The 18663-nt window shown below is 43.0% G+C and overlaps 1 non-coding gene across 1 annotated transcript; it reads left to right on the forward strand.

The window, feature by feature from the left end:
- Nucleotides 1-16007: 16007 nt before the first annotated feature.
- Nucleotides 16008-16079, forward strand: trnah-gug (transfer RNA histidin (anticodon GUG)). Its single transcript has one exon. It is a non-coding gene; the product is annotated as a tRNA-His (tRNA).
- Nucleotides 16080-18663: the final 2584 nt, after the last annotated feature.

Here is an 18663-nt window from a genome sequence, read left to right on the forward strand (position 1 = left end):
GAGACAGTGGGTTTCTGCACGTAATTTGCAGGTTTTGCGGGTGAGCATCTGATTCTGGTCTGAACATGATTCCGTAAAAACTCACAACCAAGAAGGTAAGGAATTTCCTCTGGTCAGTAGCACGGACGAGAACTCCAAACGACAGAAATTGGCGATGAATCAGCACAACAATCAATGATTCAGCTGAAAACTGAACTAAACACCAATTCTGATGCGGTTCAAACTCACAAACTTTGAATAGCAAAGTTACCAAATTTGTAGAAAACTAACACACTTTTCATTGCACTACAGAGCTGCACTCGCCACAATTTCACTGCACCCAACGTTGCGGTTGTCGTGGAGAAAATGTCAACAATCACCAGGAGATGCGGAGAGTTTTTCAAGGAGTATATCTTTTATTTGCAAACAAAAACAGTGACATTCAGAAAACAAATTCTTGAATCCCCCGAAACTTAAGGTTCTTTATAGAGTCAAAGAGTCATTGAGATATGCAGCATGGAAACAGAACCTGCTGTCCAACTTGTCCATGCCGACCAGATATCCCAACCCAATCTAGTCCCACCTGTCAGCAACTGGCCCATATTCCTCCAAACCCTTCCTATTCACAAGCCTCTTAAATGTTACAATTGTACCAGTCTCCACCACATCATCTGGCAACTCATTCCATTCACGTACCACACTCTGTGTGAAAAAGTTGCCCCTTAGGTCTCTTTTTTTATCTTTCCCCTCTCAAACTAAACCTATGCCCTCTAGTTCTGAATTCCCCGACCCAGGTAAAGGACTTTGTCTATTTATGATATCCATGCTCCTCATAATTTTGTAAACCTCGAAAAGGTCACCCCTCAGCCTTCGACGCTCCAGTGAAAACAGCCCCAGCCTGTTCAGCCTCTTCCTATAGCTCAAATCCTCAAACCCTGGAAACATTCTTGTAAATCTTTCTGAACCCTTCCAAGTTTTATAACCTCTTTCCGATAGGAAGGAGACCAGAATTGCACGCAATATTCAAATAGTGGCCTAACCAATGTCCTGTACAGCCGTAACATGGCCTCCCAACTCCTGTACTCAACACTCTGACCAAAAAAGGAAAGCATGCCAAACGCCTTCTTCACTATCTTATCTACATGCGACTCCACTTTCAAGGAGCTATGAACCTGCACTCCCAGGTCTCTTTGTTCAGCCACACTGCCTCGGACCTTTCCATTCAGTATATAAGTCCTGCTAAGATTTGCTTTCCCAAAGTGCAGCACGTCGCATGTATCTGAATTAAACTCCATTACTTTATGCCTTGTAATTAATCATGTTTTGTTAGCTTTTCAGAATGCCCAACTGTGATGTCAGAATTACCTCACTCCAGCTATACAATAAACCAATGGTTTTAGTTCCCATTGTCGTTCTACTTCTGCCACTATGGTTTTTCATAATTCTACTTAATATTATTCTATTGTCACTATTAGGTATTCTACTGCCACCTGTGCTACAATGACTTTCCATCCCAGACTAACCTGTCATGATTAGATATTTAGCTACCCCATCTATCACAATGTTTTCCTGTCCCAAGCTTACTCTACTAACTACTGATTAGATATTTAGTGTCATATCTTTCCGTCTACAAGCGTCTCAAGCAGGCTGACTGCAATATCAATTATTTATTTAAAATCATGCCCGAAGTATGTATTATCAAGACTTGTCCCAAACTGCCATGATGATATTGAGTAGGCAAGGGTGACTTTACTAATTGGTTTTATCTCCCTCTGCCATTGTAACCTTTCAGCCCAGTCTGACTCTGCTAATTGGTGTATGAGCATTCTACTATTGTTATCCTATCCTTACACACTGGCCCCATCCTCCCCCAGGGACCTTTTGACGAATGTAGCATTCTGCAGACCCCCTTGTAACAGATCGCCAGTAGTTTCCATGTCTTTACCCTTCCCATGCTTTCATGCTCTGTATTTTCTGTACAGCGTTCTGTTCTTTCATCAGACATCTGTTTAACTTCACCCCACTTTCCAATACATGGTCCATATCTATGTGTGCTCTAGCTTCTCAAGTATTCGGCTAAATACTCCTGACACATAGCTTTACCACACATTCAAACAGTGAATTCCAAATAAACAACATACTCAGAGTGAAAACGTTCTTCCTATATCTCCACTGAATATCGTCTCACTTGCGTTTGACGGAGATCACTAGTTGTTAACTCTTCCCATAAGAAGTTTATTCCTATCACACATACCGATCCCTTTAATGTGCACCTTAATCACTTCCTCACTCAGCCTTCTCCGTTCTCAGATAACGAGACTGAGCTGATCTCTTCTATCTTCAACATGCCGATAGTGTCGTGCTGGAAAAGAACAGCAGGTCAGGCAGCATCCGAGGAGCGGGAGAATCGACATTTCTGGCATAAGTCTTTCATCAGGAATGAGTCTTGTGGGTGGGGGCTGGGAGATAAATGGGAGGTGTTTGGAGTCGGTTGCAAGGTAGCTGGGAAAGCGAATGGTGGATCGAGGCAGGGGAGGGGGTGATATGTCAGAGGGGGAGAGATGTATGGGTCCGAAGGGTGGTGTTGAGTTTGATGCTTCAGACTGTAATAATGTAGGGGGAGGGGAAATGAGGAAGCCGTTGAAATCCACATTTATCCCGTGTGGTTGCAGGGTCCCAAGGCAGAATATGAGGCGTTCATCTTCCAGGCGTCAGATGGTAACGGTTTGGTGGTGGCTTATGCCCGAAACGTCGATTGTCCTGCTCTGCACTTCACATGACAGGAGAGATGTGAAAAGCAAAGACTAAAAATACGACAAAAACTTATAGATACAAAGTTAATGGAATTAGACACAGTGCAGACAGAACCCATTTGGTCAGTTGAGTCTGCAATATGCCGTGGAAGAGATTCACACTGCCCACTGTATCTTTCTAAATCCGCATTTATGATCCACCGACTAAAATAGAAATTGTTCCAAAAACTCAGCGAGTCAGCAGCATCAGGAGAGAGGAATCAGAGTTAACGTTGCCAATTTAAAACAGTTCCGAGGAAGGCTCTGTTGACCCGAAATGGTCATTCTGTTTCCCCTGAGCTGCAATTCTGACTTTTGTCTCTGATTTACAACACTTACATTCCATTTAGATTTTTTTTGCCATTGACCTGAATTGCACACCTTTGCATTGTGGGAAGGTATCGGAGCAGCCAGAGGAAACTCACATGGGAGAGAGGGAGGAGTGTTCAAATTCCACGCAGTCAGTCACACAAGTCTGGAATCGAATGCGGGTTCCTGGTGCAGAAAGGCACAGTTCCACCTACTGAGCCCTCCCAATATGCAAGCAGACGTCCTGGAAGCGAATTGAACCGGTGATCACGCAGCGACAGGCGGTAGTAATATCCAGGAATTTTATGCAAAAAGAAGCCTATTTGGTATTACTGGAAATTAACATTCGCCTAACTATCCTCACACTTTTTTAAATCACTTGGCCTTTAGCCTCGTCTATCTTGGCATCACAAAATTCACATCTGAATATTTCTGAAAGTTATGAGGATTTCTGACTCTCCAACCTTTACATGTACTGAGTTCCAGATTTCAACCAACTGCTGTTTCAAAACATTTGTCTGTGCATTCACTCAAATCTTTCCTCTTCTATCCTGCCTTTCCCCCGTGATCGATCTCACCATCAAAGAGAAACGTTTATTTCAGTCTACACCATCCATATTCTTGATTATTTTGTACATCTCAATCATGTCTCCTCTCAATTTCTTCTGCTACAAGAAAAACACCTCCAGACTATCCAATTTATCTTCATAATTGAAACTCTTCTACCCAGACAATATTCTGGTAAATCTGTCCTGCATCATTTCCAGTGCTATCATATCCGTGGGTGTCATGCGAATTGCTAAACTGCACACAATAGACTAGATAGAGCCAAATGAGCAAGTGAAATACATGATGTAGAATTCCACAGGAAGAGGTACTTTCAAATAAAGTTTCTTTTCCTCACTGCTACCAATTGTCCTTTTTCCTGAGCCTGATGTTCCAATAATCTATGTTCCATGTTGTAAAAGCTGCGACATGAGAAATGATCTCACAACCACGGTATCGAAATGGAATGATTGGTTTGAAAGTGAGGACGTGGTTCTTCTATGATGGTACAGAGGCGCATGAAATGCCAAAGTTGGGAGTGTTCCTGGTCAAAGGCGGGGCGGAAGGGCATATTTGTCTCCGTTCATTAGATCATTAAGATACAATAGCAGCATTAACCCGCACTACAGATTGGCTCAGCTAAAGCGTGGTGGAGCCTTAAGCGAGAGGTCGATTAATTGAAAGCATTCTCTGAAATTTTCCTTAACAATGCGCCGTTTTGTTACTTTGACAGTAAGAGCTGTTTTTGATCACATCGTCTCCACATCAGTCTCTTGCTCCCAGTAAACACTCCAATCCAGCGTACATCACTTGCATTCCGACACAGCCGCATGTCATATTCTCATTCCCTCTGTGATATTTGGAATTGACAATGTCCTTCTCTGAGATGTAGCAATGTAGCATGAAGTTGATGGTGTAGTGAACACAGAAGAACAGAGAACACAGAAAATTTACAGGCCAAGAACAGACCCTTTGGACATCGAAGCCTGAGCTGATCCACTGTCTAAATCTATCACCCAATTCCAAACAAACTGTATCCTTCTGCATCCTTCTGCACTACTCACGCATCTGTCCAGACGCACCTGAAATGAATCTTCCATGCTTGCCTCTACTACCTCTGCTGGCAACACTATCCAAATACCTACCACCCTCTGTGAAAAATACTTCTAACGTCGACCTCTCTTAAACTTTTCACATCTCACCTTGAACGCGTGACATCTCATTATTGAATCCCTCACCTTGGGAAAAATGCTTATCTCTGTCCACCCTAGCTATACCCTTCATGATTTTGTAGATGTCAATCAGGTCCCCTTCAGTCTAGTTTTCTTAAATGAAAACAAATATTATCTAACCATCGTCTCTTCAGAGCTAGCATCTTCCATACCAGGCAACATTCTCATAAACCTTCTCTGCACTCTTTCATAAACGTGCACATCGTTTTGGTAATTCGGCGACGAGAACAGTACACAGCATTCTAAATGCGGTTGAACCAAAATCTTGCACAATTTTAGCATGACCTGCCAGCTCTTATACTCAATGCCCCCCGTCCGGTGAAGTCAAGCATGCCATATGGCTTCTTGTCCACTCGATCCACCTGTGCAGCTACATTCAGGGTACAAAGGACATGAACTCCCAGATCGTTCTGCTCATCAACTTTACACAAGGGTCTTCCATTTACAGTATATTTTGCTCGAGAATTAGACATCCCAAAATGCATTACCTAACATTTGCCTGGATTCAACTCCATCTGCCATTTCTCCACTCAACTCTCCTATCTATCTATATTCTCCTTCATTCTTTGACAGTCCCCTATGCTTTCTGCTTCTCCACCAATCTTCCTGTCATCTGCAAATGTAATGGCGATATTTGGGCCAGCAACCCTTGGAGAATGGAGCATGGCAGCTGGTAGTAATTAGATTTGATGAATAAAATCTGGAATATAAAGCCGCTCAGAGGAAGAGTGACAAAACGTTTTAATTTGCTGAAAACCCATTCATTCATATCCCTTCAAAAGGGAAATCTGCCGTCCTTAGCGAGACCTGCCAAAATATGACTCCAGCCGCACAATAGTACGGTTCACCCATAAATTCCCTCCGACTCAGGTCAAGGAGAGTTAAGGATGAACAACAAGTGCTGTTCAGATTATGATGGTCACACTCCGTGGGAAAATGAGGAAGGATTAAAGAGATACATGGATGATGGGGATAATTAGGAGTCATCTCAGCGTGGACTCAAATGCAACTGCTTATCCAAACTAAACAGACACAAGGCTACCCACACCGCAATGAAGGCATATCCATGCGGGCGGGTTCTGCAGGAAGGGATTCAATTGCCCGCTGAAGTGTAAACTCACTTGCTCAGTCACAAAGTGAACAGGTCATTCACCACTCCCATATGTGATAAGGAATCAATCTGGCGATCAACCTGCAGAGTCACCATCAGGTTTACAAATGACAGCAAGGGTCTGTTTCTGCTGTTCTTGCAGGTGTTCACCCATCCAAAATGAACCATGTTTGGATGCCTGTTTCCAGTGGAGTGCCACTGTTTCCTGATGTAGATCAATAATTCAAACTTAGTTGTAGGAGTCATGGTTTAGAAGTTTACAGAAGATATAACAATTGGTTGTGTAGTTGACGATGATGAATAATTTCAGGGGCCGCAGGGATATAACAATCAGGTAGAAATGAAATATTTGTGAATATAATTGAATTCAGACCAATAAGTGGTAATGAGTTTGGGGAGTTGAAACAGTAACAGTGAGGATTCTGAGTGGTGTACAGGAACAAAGAGATCTTGGAGTGAACATTTACAGATCTCTGAAGATTGTTAGACAGGGAGATCAGTTGTTCGAGAGGGTTTTTGGATATTTTCTATTGTTGACTACAGGTTGAGGATAATACTCGATCTCTAGCAAGCGCCAGTTTAGGAAACAACCAAAGGAGTGAGCACAAGTCTGGTCAATGTAATAATCAACATTTTTAAAAATTGTATGATAAAAGATGGAGGGCTGAAGTATAACTCTTTGCCCATCAAGACCGCTTCATCACTCAATGAATTTACCACTGATTCCTCTCCAAGTCATATTGCATGTGTCTTGGAGGGTAATTTGCAAACGGTGACGTTTCAGTGCATCTTCAACCTTGTATCATAGTCAGTAAAGTTTTTGAACATTGAAGGTTCTGTCAACAAAACCTGGATGATATAATCCAGGTTTCTAGGTGGTGCACTCTATTGTAATTGTGCCTTAGCAATTAAGGGAATAAATATTCAGGTATTGAAGAATGTACAGTTTAGTGACTGCATTGTCGTGGAAGGTGTCCAGTTCCTTCAGTACTATTAAAGCTGCACCCCCCTAGGAAAATGGAGAGAGTTCTGTTAAAATCCAATTTGTGCGTTGCGGACAACGTAGGCTTCACGGAGACGAGAATTGAGTTACTAATCAAACAAAGTCGACGGACGGACACGTTACTGTAGTCAACTTCTTTATATGGGCGGTCAGGTTCTATCTCTCCTAAATACTAGCTCCCAGGACGATTACACAGAGGATTTCAGTTACAATGAAGCCATTGAATGTCAATCTAATATGATTAGTTCTCATTTGTCAGAGTTATCATTGCTGCATTTGGTCCTTCTGTGGATCAATCCGATTTCAATCACTTTCTGATTTCAAGTTCCAATTCCCAGCTGCGCCTGAACTTTCAACCCGTTTCCTCGCCGAAATTTCTCCACCTGTCTTATAACTTCGTAAGGACGCTGTAAGAGCCAGCAGAGATTTACAAACATGTTGCTAACTCTGTATAAAATGGAGTTTCGTGGAATGATTGGTTAGGCTGGAATTATTCTCCTTGAAACAAAGGAGGTGGAAGAGGGCTTTATATTCACATAATAACAATTATAAACGTTCAATATTCACTGGATCTTGACAGGGTAGATACAGGCAGGTGGCTTGCCCTATGCTATGAGGAGAGCACCAATCGACATGAACACAGAATTAGGCATTGCCTATTTATTTCAGAAATGATGATTAATTTCTTTGCTCAGGGGCCAGAAAGTCTGTGGCATTTTTGTAGAACCCATGGTTGAGGTTGAGTTGTTGGATATTTTCAAACTCTGCCGGATAGTTAATCAGAAAGATGATGGAGCTTTGTCGAGGTAAGTGAGCAGAATCGAGTTGAAGATTATCAGATCAACCATGAGTTCATTGAATGTTGGGGCAGACTCGATGGGCTGAGGGGCATACTTCCACTTTATTTAACATTTGGTCTTGCGCCTTATTTTATGCATAAGTTCAGAATTGTGAGGGGATGGGCTGAAGTGATAGGAAACGTTTATGAAATAGATCAGACAGATCAGGAACAAGGCTCATAAACACAGGAAGAAGAAATGTGCTGTGCCCTGGGTGCAACAAATTACACTGGGCATAGCACAGGTGGCTGTGTCCAGAAGCTGTGATTGCTGAAGAAAGTTGGTGGACTTTATACAGTTGGCAAGTCAGTGATCACGCTGGATGATGGATCGTTGTATGATTCACACACAGCAGAAATTTGTGGAAAAATGAAAGGTTCGTTTCATTGGGGAAGATTTCTGCGGTTCCGATTCCGAGTGACTGTTTGAAGTACTGATCAGATCATTGTGTGAAGCGATTGGTTAAAATACTCATGAACAACCTCACTGGATAAGCTTGTGCTCCCGATCTCTTGTTATCTGTTTCTCTTTCTTTCTATGTAACTTCACAGAAAGACAAGATGGAATGTGGGGCAGAAAGAAAAATGCGTTCTTTCTTATTACAACAATTTAATGTACAATTGAATAGAATGATTGCTCTCGCTCTTCATTTCGACTTTAATGTGGTATCGACTGCTAGTGAATCTCCCGTGCAGTGAACGGCAAGAAGAAGATTCTCGATCCAGTGTATACCAGAGTGTGAGATGCAAAGAAAAACTGCTGGAGCGGTTTGTGAAGTTAGCAACCAGAGTGTGACTCGAATCTGTGAATGTGGAGCACAACAGGATAATAACCCACCACCATAATCGCTCGGTCTCCTCAGCACATTTTGTCAAGCGGTGACATGTGACCTCATCAAGGTGACATGCAGTGAACGTCTTGGATGACAAATTTTCAGAGCGGAACCGAATGTGTTTCTGCTTTCACCAGAATTATAAAGGCAGCAAATTCCAATATATAGCCATGCTGGTCAGAATGAATAGCTGTCATTGATACATTCTGAGTCAGAACTATGTCAGAATCAAACAGAGAACAAGACTTTTACGTCATATTCTCATCTTCATTTGACTCATAATTTCTTCAGTCACTTTCTCTCTCACGTAAAGAAGCAGCCATGGAGAGGGAAATAAAGGCGATGTTGTGGCTCAATGGCCTTTCTCATATGGCTGAACCTGAATTGGATTAAACCGCAAGAAACGCTGTTTGTTCGTTTCATTTTAATTTTGCTGCAACCTGACAATGTTCATTGTAATATCGCAAGTGAATTAGATTTATCTCATTGGAACGATTAATGTTGTATTCAAATTTGCCCCGACATTATTTCAGCTTAAGGAGAATACTTCTTAGAAAAGTAGAGGGTTAAAGGGCAGTTTTGTTGCTCGTTACTTTGGCAGATTTCCCTGAGTATGAAATGGACCAAACATCATGGTGATTGTCCTCACATCTTTAACGCATGTGATTAAAGCACGAAGTCGATCTCCAAGCAACTGGTCACTTCCTATTCATTATGTAATATCTTCCCAACGCAATAAAAAACAATCCGCTCAGTTCCATTTACAATGCTTTAAGTGGAATATTGTGCCAAAGCTTTCAAAATTTAGAGTTTTGGAACCGAATCTTGTTCAGCTGCACATCTTCACGAAATTTCTTTACATTTAAAGTCAACCCACTTAGACATTGCTTCCCCGCAACTTATGACCGACTACACCCCACCTCATCCTTAACCTCGCCACACGCTGTCTCTCTCCTTGTGAAATTTATTCCTTGTGTGTCACCAAATGTGCCTTTTCAATATTTTGAAAAACAGATTCTCGGAGTGACAGCGATTCTGTTCTCATCATTTCTTTGTCCTTCAAAGGTTTTATTCAAAGGCTTTGAATGCCTGACATCTAGAAGTTTACTTACTTGAAAGAGGGAATTTTCCACCCATTTACTCTGTCCAAACATGTCATAACCAGAAAAAAAACCCAATTAAGTCTTCCTTGGTTCAGGGATAACTGTTCTCAATTTTCCAAGAAGACAAGTGAATAAAATCTCATCCTCAGTACACCTCGCCAGCATCGTCTCTAATCGCTTTACACCCCAGTAAATACCGTCATTATCCTCTCCGATAGAATCACAGAATCCTACAGTGTAGAAAGAGCATTTCAGTCAATCGAGCCGGTGTCGACTCTCTGAAGGTCATCTCACTCAGACCAAGCTCCCCTCCCTATTCCCGTATACTTCACCTGAGGAAGAGTGAACCCTCCCCCTTATGATTTCAAATAAACCTTTTGGACTATAACCTGTCGTCCTGTGACTTCTGTCATTGTCCCCGCGTTACCCATGGCTAATTCACGTAACTTACTTAATTCACTCCCTGAACACGAGAGGGCAATTCAACTTTGCCAATCAACCTAACTCTCCGACCGAACAGCAGTGCGAATTACTGACACAATGTTCCATCATAGTGAGCAATTCCTGTATCATTTTTTAATGGCTTTATACCCTGGTAACTCAGCTTCATCCAAGCAAATCAACCCAAATTCAATGTATCGAAACGCTACTCTGTCCATTACAATTTCATTCGTGCTGAGGGAAATGTTTCTGCAATTATATTTGAATGTTTTTACGCTGTTTCTTCCTCACCGTCCTGCTTCCAGTAAACACTTCAATCCAGTACAAGTCTGTCAAATGCTTTTCATTCCAACACAGATACAATGGACAGTTTGCTGAAGTCACGTGTTTGCACCCTCATGGCACGCTGCCTCCCTGAGAGCTGTAGCCCCTCCCCACACTGATTCAGGCAGCACTGTCCTTCCTGTGACATGCATTATCGAGAATGGAAGGAAAGGTATGAATGCCCGAACTTGGGAATGGAGTGAAAGTTTTTAAAAAAAATGCACTGTCCCCAGCGAAGAATTGAGCCCGGTGACAGGCGGGGACATTAAACATTATAAAACCGAGGACAGGAGTGTCAAAGGAGGCCCTTCAACCAATTGTGGCCACACTTGTCAAAAACAACTGCCTAATGAACTAAATCGCATTTCTCAATGTTTATCCCACAGCCTTATCTGTCTTGGCATCACAAGTTCACATCTGAATATTTATTCAGGTTATAAGGGTTTTTGCCGCTCTGAACAATGCAGGCAATGTATTCTAAATTCTAACCACCCATTGGCTGATAAAGTTTTTTGCACATTTTCTCAAAACTTGTGCCTTTCTCCTTAAGTCTCTGGCCCCTGCTGATCGATCCCTCCATCAATGGGAAACTCGTTCAGTTAAATCTGTCCATACCCTAACTCATTCATGACTTATCTACATCTCCTTTGCAATGCGACAAACAGTCCACTTTGTCCTGCCTTTCTTCACAACTGAAACTCTTCATCCCAAACAACATGCTGGTAAATATCTCTTGCAATGTTCTCAGTATGATCACATCCCTGCGATAATGTGACTTGCAAAACTTCATACAACACTCTTGCTTGAGCCTAATGAGCATTTGTTTTAAAATTTCTGGATTAGCAGAATTTATTACCCATTCCGAATTTCCCAGAGGGCTGTTGAGACTCAACCATATTGCTATGAGTCTGAAGTCACATGCAGGCCAGACCAAGTAAGGATAGTAGATTCCATCCTGAAATGACATCAGTAAACCTGATATATATTTTTCAACAATTGTCAATGGATCTATAGTAGTCATTGGATACTTCATCGCAGATATTTGCGGCATCCAAATTTTACAATTTCGCATGGAGGGACTCAAGCCCGAGTACCCAGACTATTATCTGGGTCTCTGGATTGTCAGTCCTATGAAATTATCACAAGACCAAAGCAGAAAGCCATAAAAGCTGATCTTTTCCAATAAAATGTCTTTTCACCAAAACTGCCCTGGATATTTTCCATGAGCCTGACGCTCCAATTGTCTCTGGCCTATGTCAGTAAAAGCTGCTACATGGGGATTGATTTCACAACCGCGGTATCCAAATGGATCGATTTGTTTGAAGGTCCCGATGGTGGTATTGGGGCACGTTCGCCCAGCATCAGTGACCGCAGCAACAGCACAGACAGAACAGTATGAATGTGAAATAGAGTGATAGATTGTGCATTGCCCCAGAGAAATGGAGGGAGGGACGGAAAGGCGGTTTAATGATCGTGGGAAGGAGAGAAATCTCCGACAACGGGTGTGTTTGAATCCTGATATATGAAACGCAGAGATGTGAGAGAGCGGAATTTGAAGGTAAAACAATTCATTTCTTAGCATGTGTCACAAAACGGACAACGTAGAGAACACTTAGTGTCGTGATTTGCTTTCAAATCGAGGTTGCTGTGGTCGGAATGCAAAATACCGACAACCACGATCACAGTAACCGCAGAACAGGATGCTTGCAAGCAGCAATAAGTATACTAGCAGAGGGAATGTCGGAAAAACAGCAAATGTACAATATCAGTACTCAGCGAACAGTGACAGACATGTGTGAACTGAGAATGAGCTGAATCTTTAAGTTCGATGTCCTCAGAGGCTGTGGAGATCCTTTGAAAGAGAATGTTGAAAAATGAGATTGATCGATTTCGACAAAACATCAACGACTGGGGACACAGTACAGGGTATTGTTGAAATGTATGCTTCAATAGCATTGTAGCTTAACATCGGCACAGCCGCCCAGATCCAACCGGAAATGGGGATGGGAATGAGTGCGCAGAGTTACTCACTGGCTCCAGTGATGCAGTAGGTGAGCGTGCTGTCCTTCTATGATGGTATCGAGGCGCACAAAATTCCTCGGATGAATGTGGTCCTGCTCAAGGGAATGGTTGTCCCTGTTTATACTATCATAGCGATTTCCGGTGCATCTTTCTAAGACCGCTGAATGCCATAAGTGGAGCGTGTTGAGCCCTTAACTTTGCAGTGGTGGGTTTAAAAGATGATTTTGCTATTTGGATCTGTGTTTCCGACACTGGCCGTGACAGCTACATTTGCTCGCATCAGCTCAGTATCAGTTTCTTCCACACAGTCAAGATTTCAACTTGGAGAAGGTGGTGTTGGGGTGATATGTTAAACTGGTCATCCTTGGGGATTGGACACGGAAACGGTGATGTTTAAGTTCGACGAATAAAACCTGAAATGTAAGCCTGACCTCAGGAACAGAGATCATGACTTTAATTTCCTGCAATCTCATTCATTCATGTCCCTTATGCAGGGGATTCCATTATCTTCACCCAGTCCTGCCTCCGGGAGACTCCAGGACCAGAAAAAAAAACTGACCCTTAGTCCAAGAATCCCCACTGTGTGGGAAGCAGTCTAGTCGGCCCTTCCAGTCCACACATCCATCCGAAGCGCATCCCACCAGACCCTACGGTATTCCCTATCCCATAAGCCTACATTTTACATTGTTGATCCCTGTAACTAGCACATCCTAGGTCAGAGGGAGAAATAAAAACACAAACACACAGAGAATGTGCAGACTGCCCACAGACAGAGACCCGAGGCTGGGATCGCACCCGGGTTTGTGGTGCAGCTAGACAGCAATGAACGAGGGGCGAATAATAAATGTTGCCCTGACCAGTCATATTCACACCCTGTGGGTGAATGAGAAACAATGAAAACACATTCACAACATGGAGAACGGGATTCGTATCTGTGTGGACACAATTTGAAAGGATCGTTCACTCTGGGTAGAAAAAAAGGACACTGTTATCACAGAGAAAGCAGGGCAATGTGGGAACTGCTGCAAGGGATTCATTTAACGACAGAAGGTGGAAGACCGTTCACCAGTCCCGTGTGTGGGAAGGCGTCACTGAGCAAAATAAACTCCGGACACTCCAGCAGGATTACATATCCCATCAGGTATTTGATTATGCTGTCAATGTTCTTGTTAATCCCAACCAGCTATTTGTTCCAGAGCGTCAATCATAGAGTCATACAGCATGAAAACAGGCTTGTCAGTCCAACCAATCCATGCTGAACATACTGCCAAACTAATATAGTCCCATCTGCCTCCTACTGTACCCGTTAAGTGGTTATAATGCCCTTGTAGTTTTGTTACTGTGTTGTTAATCCAAAAAAAGGTAATATTTTGGGGACAAAGGGTTCAGGTCTTGGAATGACAGATACTGGAGTTTGAATTCAATACGCACCTGGAATTGAAGAGTCTCGTGATGACCTGAATCAGTTGTGTGGTAAATCCCATCTGATTCACTGATGCCAGTTCGGGAAGCAACCTGTCATATTCATCTGTTCTGTCCCACTGGAGACTCCAGATGGATAATACCGTGGTTGACTCTTAAATATCCTCTGGGAAATAACTGATGTACTAGGCATGAATAAATTTATTTTAAAAAACACACTTTCCCATTCATGTTTGGAATCAATTGTCCATTAAATGTTGCAAACGTACCCTCATCCATCACTTGCTCAGCAAGTTAATTGCACACGTATAATACCTTCCTTACAAAATGCCTCACATGACCTTTTCAAAAAAACTCTCTCTCTTTTCATCTTAAACATATGCCCTCTCGTTTGAAATCCCCATCCTGGGAAAAGGCAGCTATCGTTAACTTTAACTTGCCTCTCAATAATTCATAAACTTCTGTCAGGTCACGGTTCAAACCCCTAGCCTAGAGTGAAATCAGTCTCAACTAGGAGAAAGTGAGACCTGCAGATGAGAGATCAGAGTCCAGAGTAATGTGCTGGGAAATCACAGCAGGTCAGGCAGCATTTGAGGAGCAGGAGAATCGATGTTTCGGGCAAGAGCCTGATGAACGACACTTGCACGAAAAAAATATTCTCCTGCTCCTCGGATGCTGCATTACCTGTTATGGTTTTCCAGCACCCCGATCTCGAATCTGAAAATAGTCTGGCAACATGCGTGTATACCTTTTCTGAACCTACTCCAGCTGAATAATATCATTCCTACAGATGGGCGTCCAGAACTGGACATAATGTTTCAGAAGAGGCCTCATCAATGTCCTGCAAAGATTCAACATAACGTCCCAACCACTATACACAAAGGACTGAGCAATGAAGGGAAGTATGTTAAATGCCTTTGAAACATCTTGTCTGTAGGTGATGCAAACTACAAGGAATTATGCACCTCCACCCCTAGCTTCCGTGTTCTCCAACATTACACAAAGCCCTACTCTTGTTGTTGTACCAAAATGCAATAACTTCCATTTATCCAGATTGAACTCCATGTTACATTTTTCAGGCCAACGCCTCATTGGATTAAGATCCTTTTGAAACTTAGATAATCTTTCTCACTGTCTACAATTCTGGTGTCGCCTGCAAACCTACGAAGCATGCCTGCAGTTAGTTCCACTGTTTTCTCAAATAGATCAATGATTCATATTTACTTGTAGTGGCCGTGAGTTAGCAGTGTGCAAATCATACAACAGTTAGTCATGCAATTAACCATGAGGAAGAAAGCCGCAGACTTCAGGGAGATATCAAACAATTGGAAATGAAAATGGTGAAAGCAATTCAATCCAGGAAAGTGGGTGACAGTGAAGCAAGTTCAAACTTCAAACCAGCCGCCCATGCTCCAGTAGTGGCACTCAGCTGTCTCAGCAAGATGCACTGTAGGTTGCTATAAACGGGCAAAAAATACCCATCTGCCCCGTCTTTGACCAGGAGCACTCCCAACCTCGGAATTGCTTGCGCTTCTAAACCGTCATAGAAATACTGTGCATTCACCGGTTGTGTCACTGGAGCCCTCAAGTATCTGTGCGACCTCATTCCCATCCCGACTTCCAGTTGGATCTTCGTGACTGCGTCACTCAGTTCCTCTGATTCTGGGCCTGGGAATTGGGACTCTGTGGCAGCAGTGGTTACTGCCTTGTGGGGCGAAACTGATGAAATAGCCGATGTTAAACTGTATTACTCTTGAAGCATACATTTCAACAACACCTGCACAATCCCCGGAATTTTTGATGTTTTGGAGAAATCTATTTATCTCAGCATTCAGCATATTAATCCCAACCAGCTATTTGTTCCATAGCGTCAATCATAGAGTCATGTCACCACAGCCACTGGGGGAACCGATATTAAACGGTCAGCCCATTCTCTGTTCCCACATATCTGCCACTGTTCGCTTAACACTGATATGTGCATTTGGTTCGCTGCCTAACATTTCCTATGATACTGTACTTATTGCGTACAGTCGGTGTGCTTGTCTGTGAAATGCCGTGATCGTATAGTGGTTAGTACTCTGCGTTGTGGCCGCAGTAACCTCGGTTCGAATCCGAGTCACGGCAGTGATTACTCTATCTCCCCCAGTTTGTGTGAAACACAAAGGAATCAGTTGTTTTAACATGGGAATTTTCTCCAAGGTGATGATCTTTTGCCTTCACATTCTGCTCGCTCACATCTCTGTGTTTCACATGTCAGAGTTCAAATCCACCCGTTCTCAGAGATTTCTCTCCCTCCTTCGATCACTGACTGAACTTTCCGTTCCCCACCCCCATTTCATTAATTTAGAGATGCCGGTGTTGGACTCTGGTGTATAAAGTTAAAAATCACACAACACCAGGTTAGAGTCTACCAAATTTAACTGAGCACTAGTTTTGGGAGCGCTGCTCTTTCATCATGTGGTTGTGGAGTCATTTCCTATTTCAGTAAGGCACTGCAGAATCTAACACTGACTCTCACATTGATACCGTTCAGTCTGTGCTGCTGCGGTCACTGTGGCTGGGTGAACGTGCCCCAACCCCTCCATCGGGACCTGCAGACCAGTTGATCCATTTGCTTACCGCTGTTGTGAGACCAATCCTCAGGTAGCAGCTTTTACTGAGATGGACTTGCGACTTTTGGAGGTCAAGCTCAGGAAAATGACACATTACAATATCGAGGAAAAGGGACTTCATTGGGAAATATTAGTTTCACAGGTTTTCTGCAATGGCTGAGCGCTATTACCACTGGACTGTTAACTCAGACACCAAGCAAATGAACCAGGGACCCGGGTTTGACTCCAACCATGCCAGGTGTTAGAATTGAGATTCAATAAATATCTGGAATTACGAATATAATAACACCTATAAATCCATGGTCAATTGTTGAAAAAACAAAACCATCGGGTTCACTGACGTCCTTTGAGGAAGGAACATGCCAGTCTTATCTGGTCGGGCCTCGATGCGACTCCAGACTCACTGCAATACCGTTGAGTCTCAACTACACGCTGTGCAATTAGGGATCACAATCAATACTGCCGAGCCAGCGACGCCCTCATACTGTAACAGAATAGAACAAAAAGTTAATTCGGCTCTAGCTAGATTACTGTGTGCAGTTTTACAGTATAGCAATGATGTGATCACAGTGGAAACGTTGCAGGACAGATTCAATGGGAAATTGTCGGGGCTGAAGAGTTTCAGTTATGAGGAGAGATTGGACAGACTGGGGTAGTTTGTCACCAAGCAGAGGAGATTGGAGAAGACACGACTGAAATGTACAAAATAATGAGGGATATGGATAGGATAGACTGAAAGAAGCGTTTGGTATTGATGGAGGGATCGAACACTGGGGCCAAGAGATTTCGGAAAAAGGCAGAAAGTTTTGAGTAGATGTGCGGAAAGGGTCAGAGAGGTGGAAACCCTCCAACCTGAAAAAATTGAGATGTTAATTTGCGATGCCAAAACATATAAGACTATGGGCTAAACAATGGAAAACTTGATTCAGGTCGTTAAGCAGCTGTGTTGGACAAGTGCGGCCACAACAGGCTGAAGGGCCTCCTTCGATGTTGTCCTCCACAGTATCGTGGTTAGTGTCCCCTCTTGTCACAGGGCTCAATTCTCCGCTGGGAGCATCGTAAAGGTTTTAAACCTGTGGCTCTGTCCTCAGTGAAGGTTATTCATGCTTGGCCTTCCATTCTCGATTGGATATGTCACAGCAAGGACAGTGCTGTCTGAATCAGCTGGGGAAGGACTGCAATTCCTGGGGAGAGAGAGTGTCAGTGAAAGTGCAAACACGTAACTTCAGCAATCTGCACATTGTGTTCGTGTTGCAATGAAAACCATTATATAGAGTTGTTCCTGACTGATGTGTTTATTTAAAGCAGGAATCTGAGGCAGAAAACAGAGTAAACCCATTCAGACCTGAGTGCAGAAACATTTCCAGCAGATCTAATGAGGTTGTACAGCATAGAACCGCGTTTGTATGCATTGAATTCTGGTTGATGGGCGCAGCTTGCTTTCACTCGGCTGAGTTACCAGTGTGTAAATGATACAGATCGTGTTCAATGTGATGGTACATTTGCTCAGTGGTTCGAACTGCTGTTAAGTCTGTAGGTTAGGTAGATTGGTCATGTTAAATTGCACTGATGTGTCCAGAGAGTGAATTCAGTAAGTTAAGTGAATTAGCTATGGGTAACCCAGTGATAAGGTCAGCAGTCACACGATGCCAGGTTTTATTCCAGCAGGTTTATTTGAAATCACAAGCCAGAGGCCTTCGGGGATCGAGGCGGGAGCTAGATCTGGTTGAGATGCTGTTCAGAGTGTCCCTACAGACTCGATTGGCTGAACAGTACTTTCTGCATTGTAGGGAATCAGTGATTTTATCAGAGAGGGCACTGCCAGGGTTTACTGGGCAGCTAAGGCATTAGAGACGATGCTGACGGCGTTAAGTGGGGATGGCATTTTATTTATTTGTGTGTTGGAAAATTTGACACTGAACCAAGGACAAGCGAATGGAAGTTTTCCAGAGTATTTGGGGTTTGGAGAGAGTAAATAGGTGGCAAATTCACTCTTTCAAGTTCGTATATTTCTGAACGTCAGGCTTTCAAAACCGTCGATGTAGGACAAAGAAATTATGGGAGCAGAATTTCTGTCAGTCAGAGAATCCGTTTCC

The sequence above is a fragment of the Chiloscyllium plagiosum genome, unplaced genomic scaffold, assembly GCF_037043375.1.
Source record: "Chiloscyllium plagiosum isolate Xiang-an unplaced genomic scaffold, Cpla_swu_hap1 HiC_scaffold_14, whole genome shotgun sequence".
NCBI lineage: Eukaryota > Metazoa > Chordata > Chondrichthyes > Orectolobiformes > Hemiscylliidae > Chiloscyllium > Chiloscyllium plagiosum.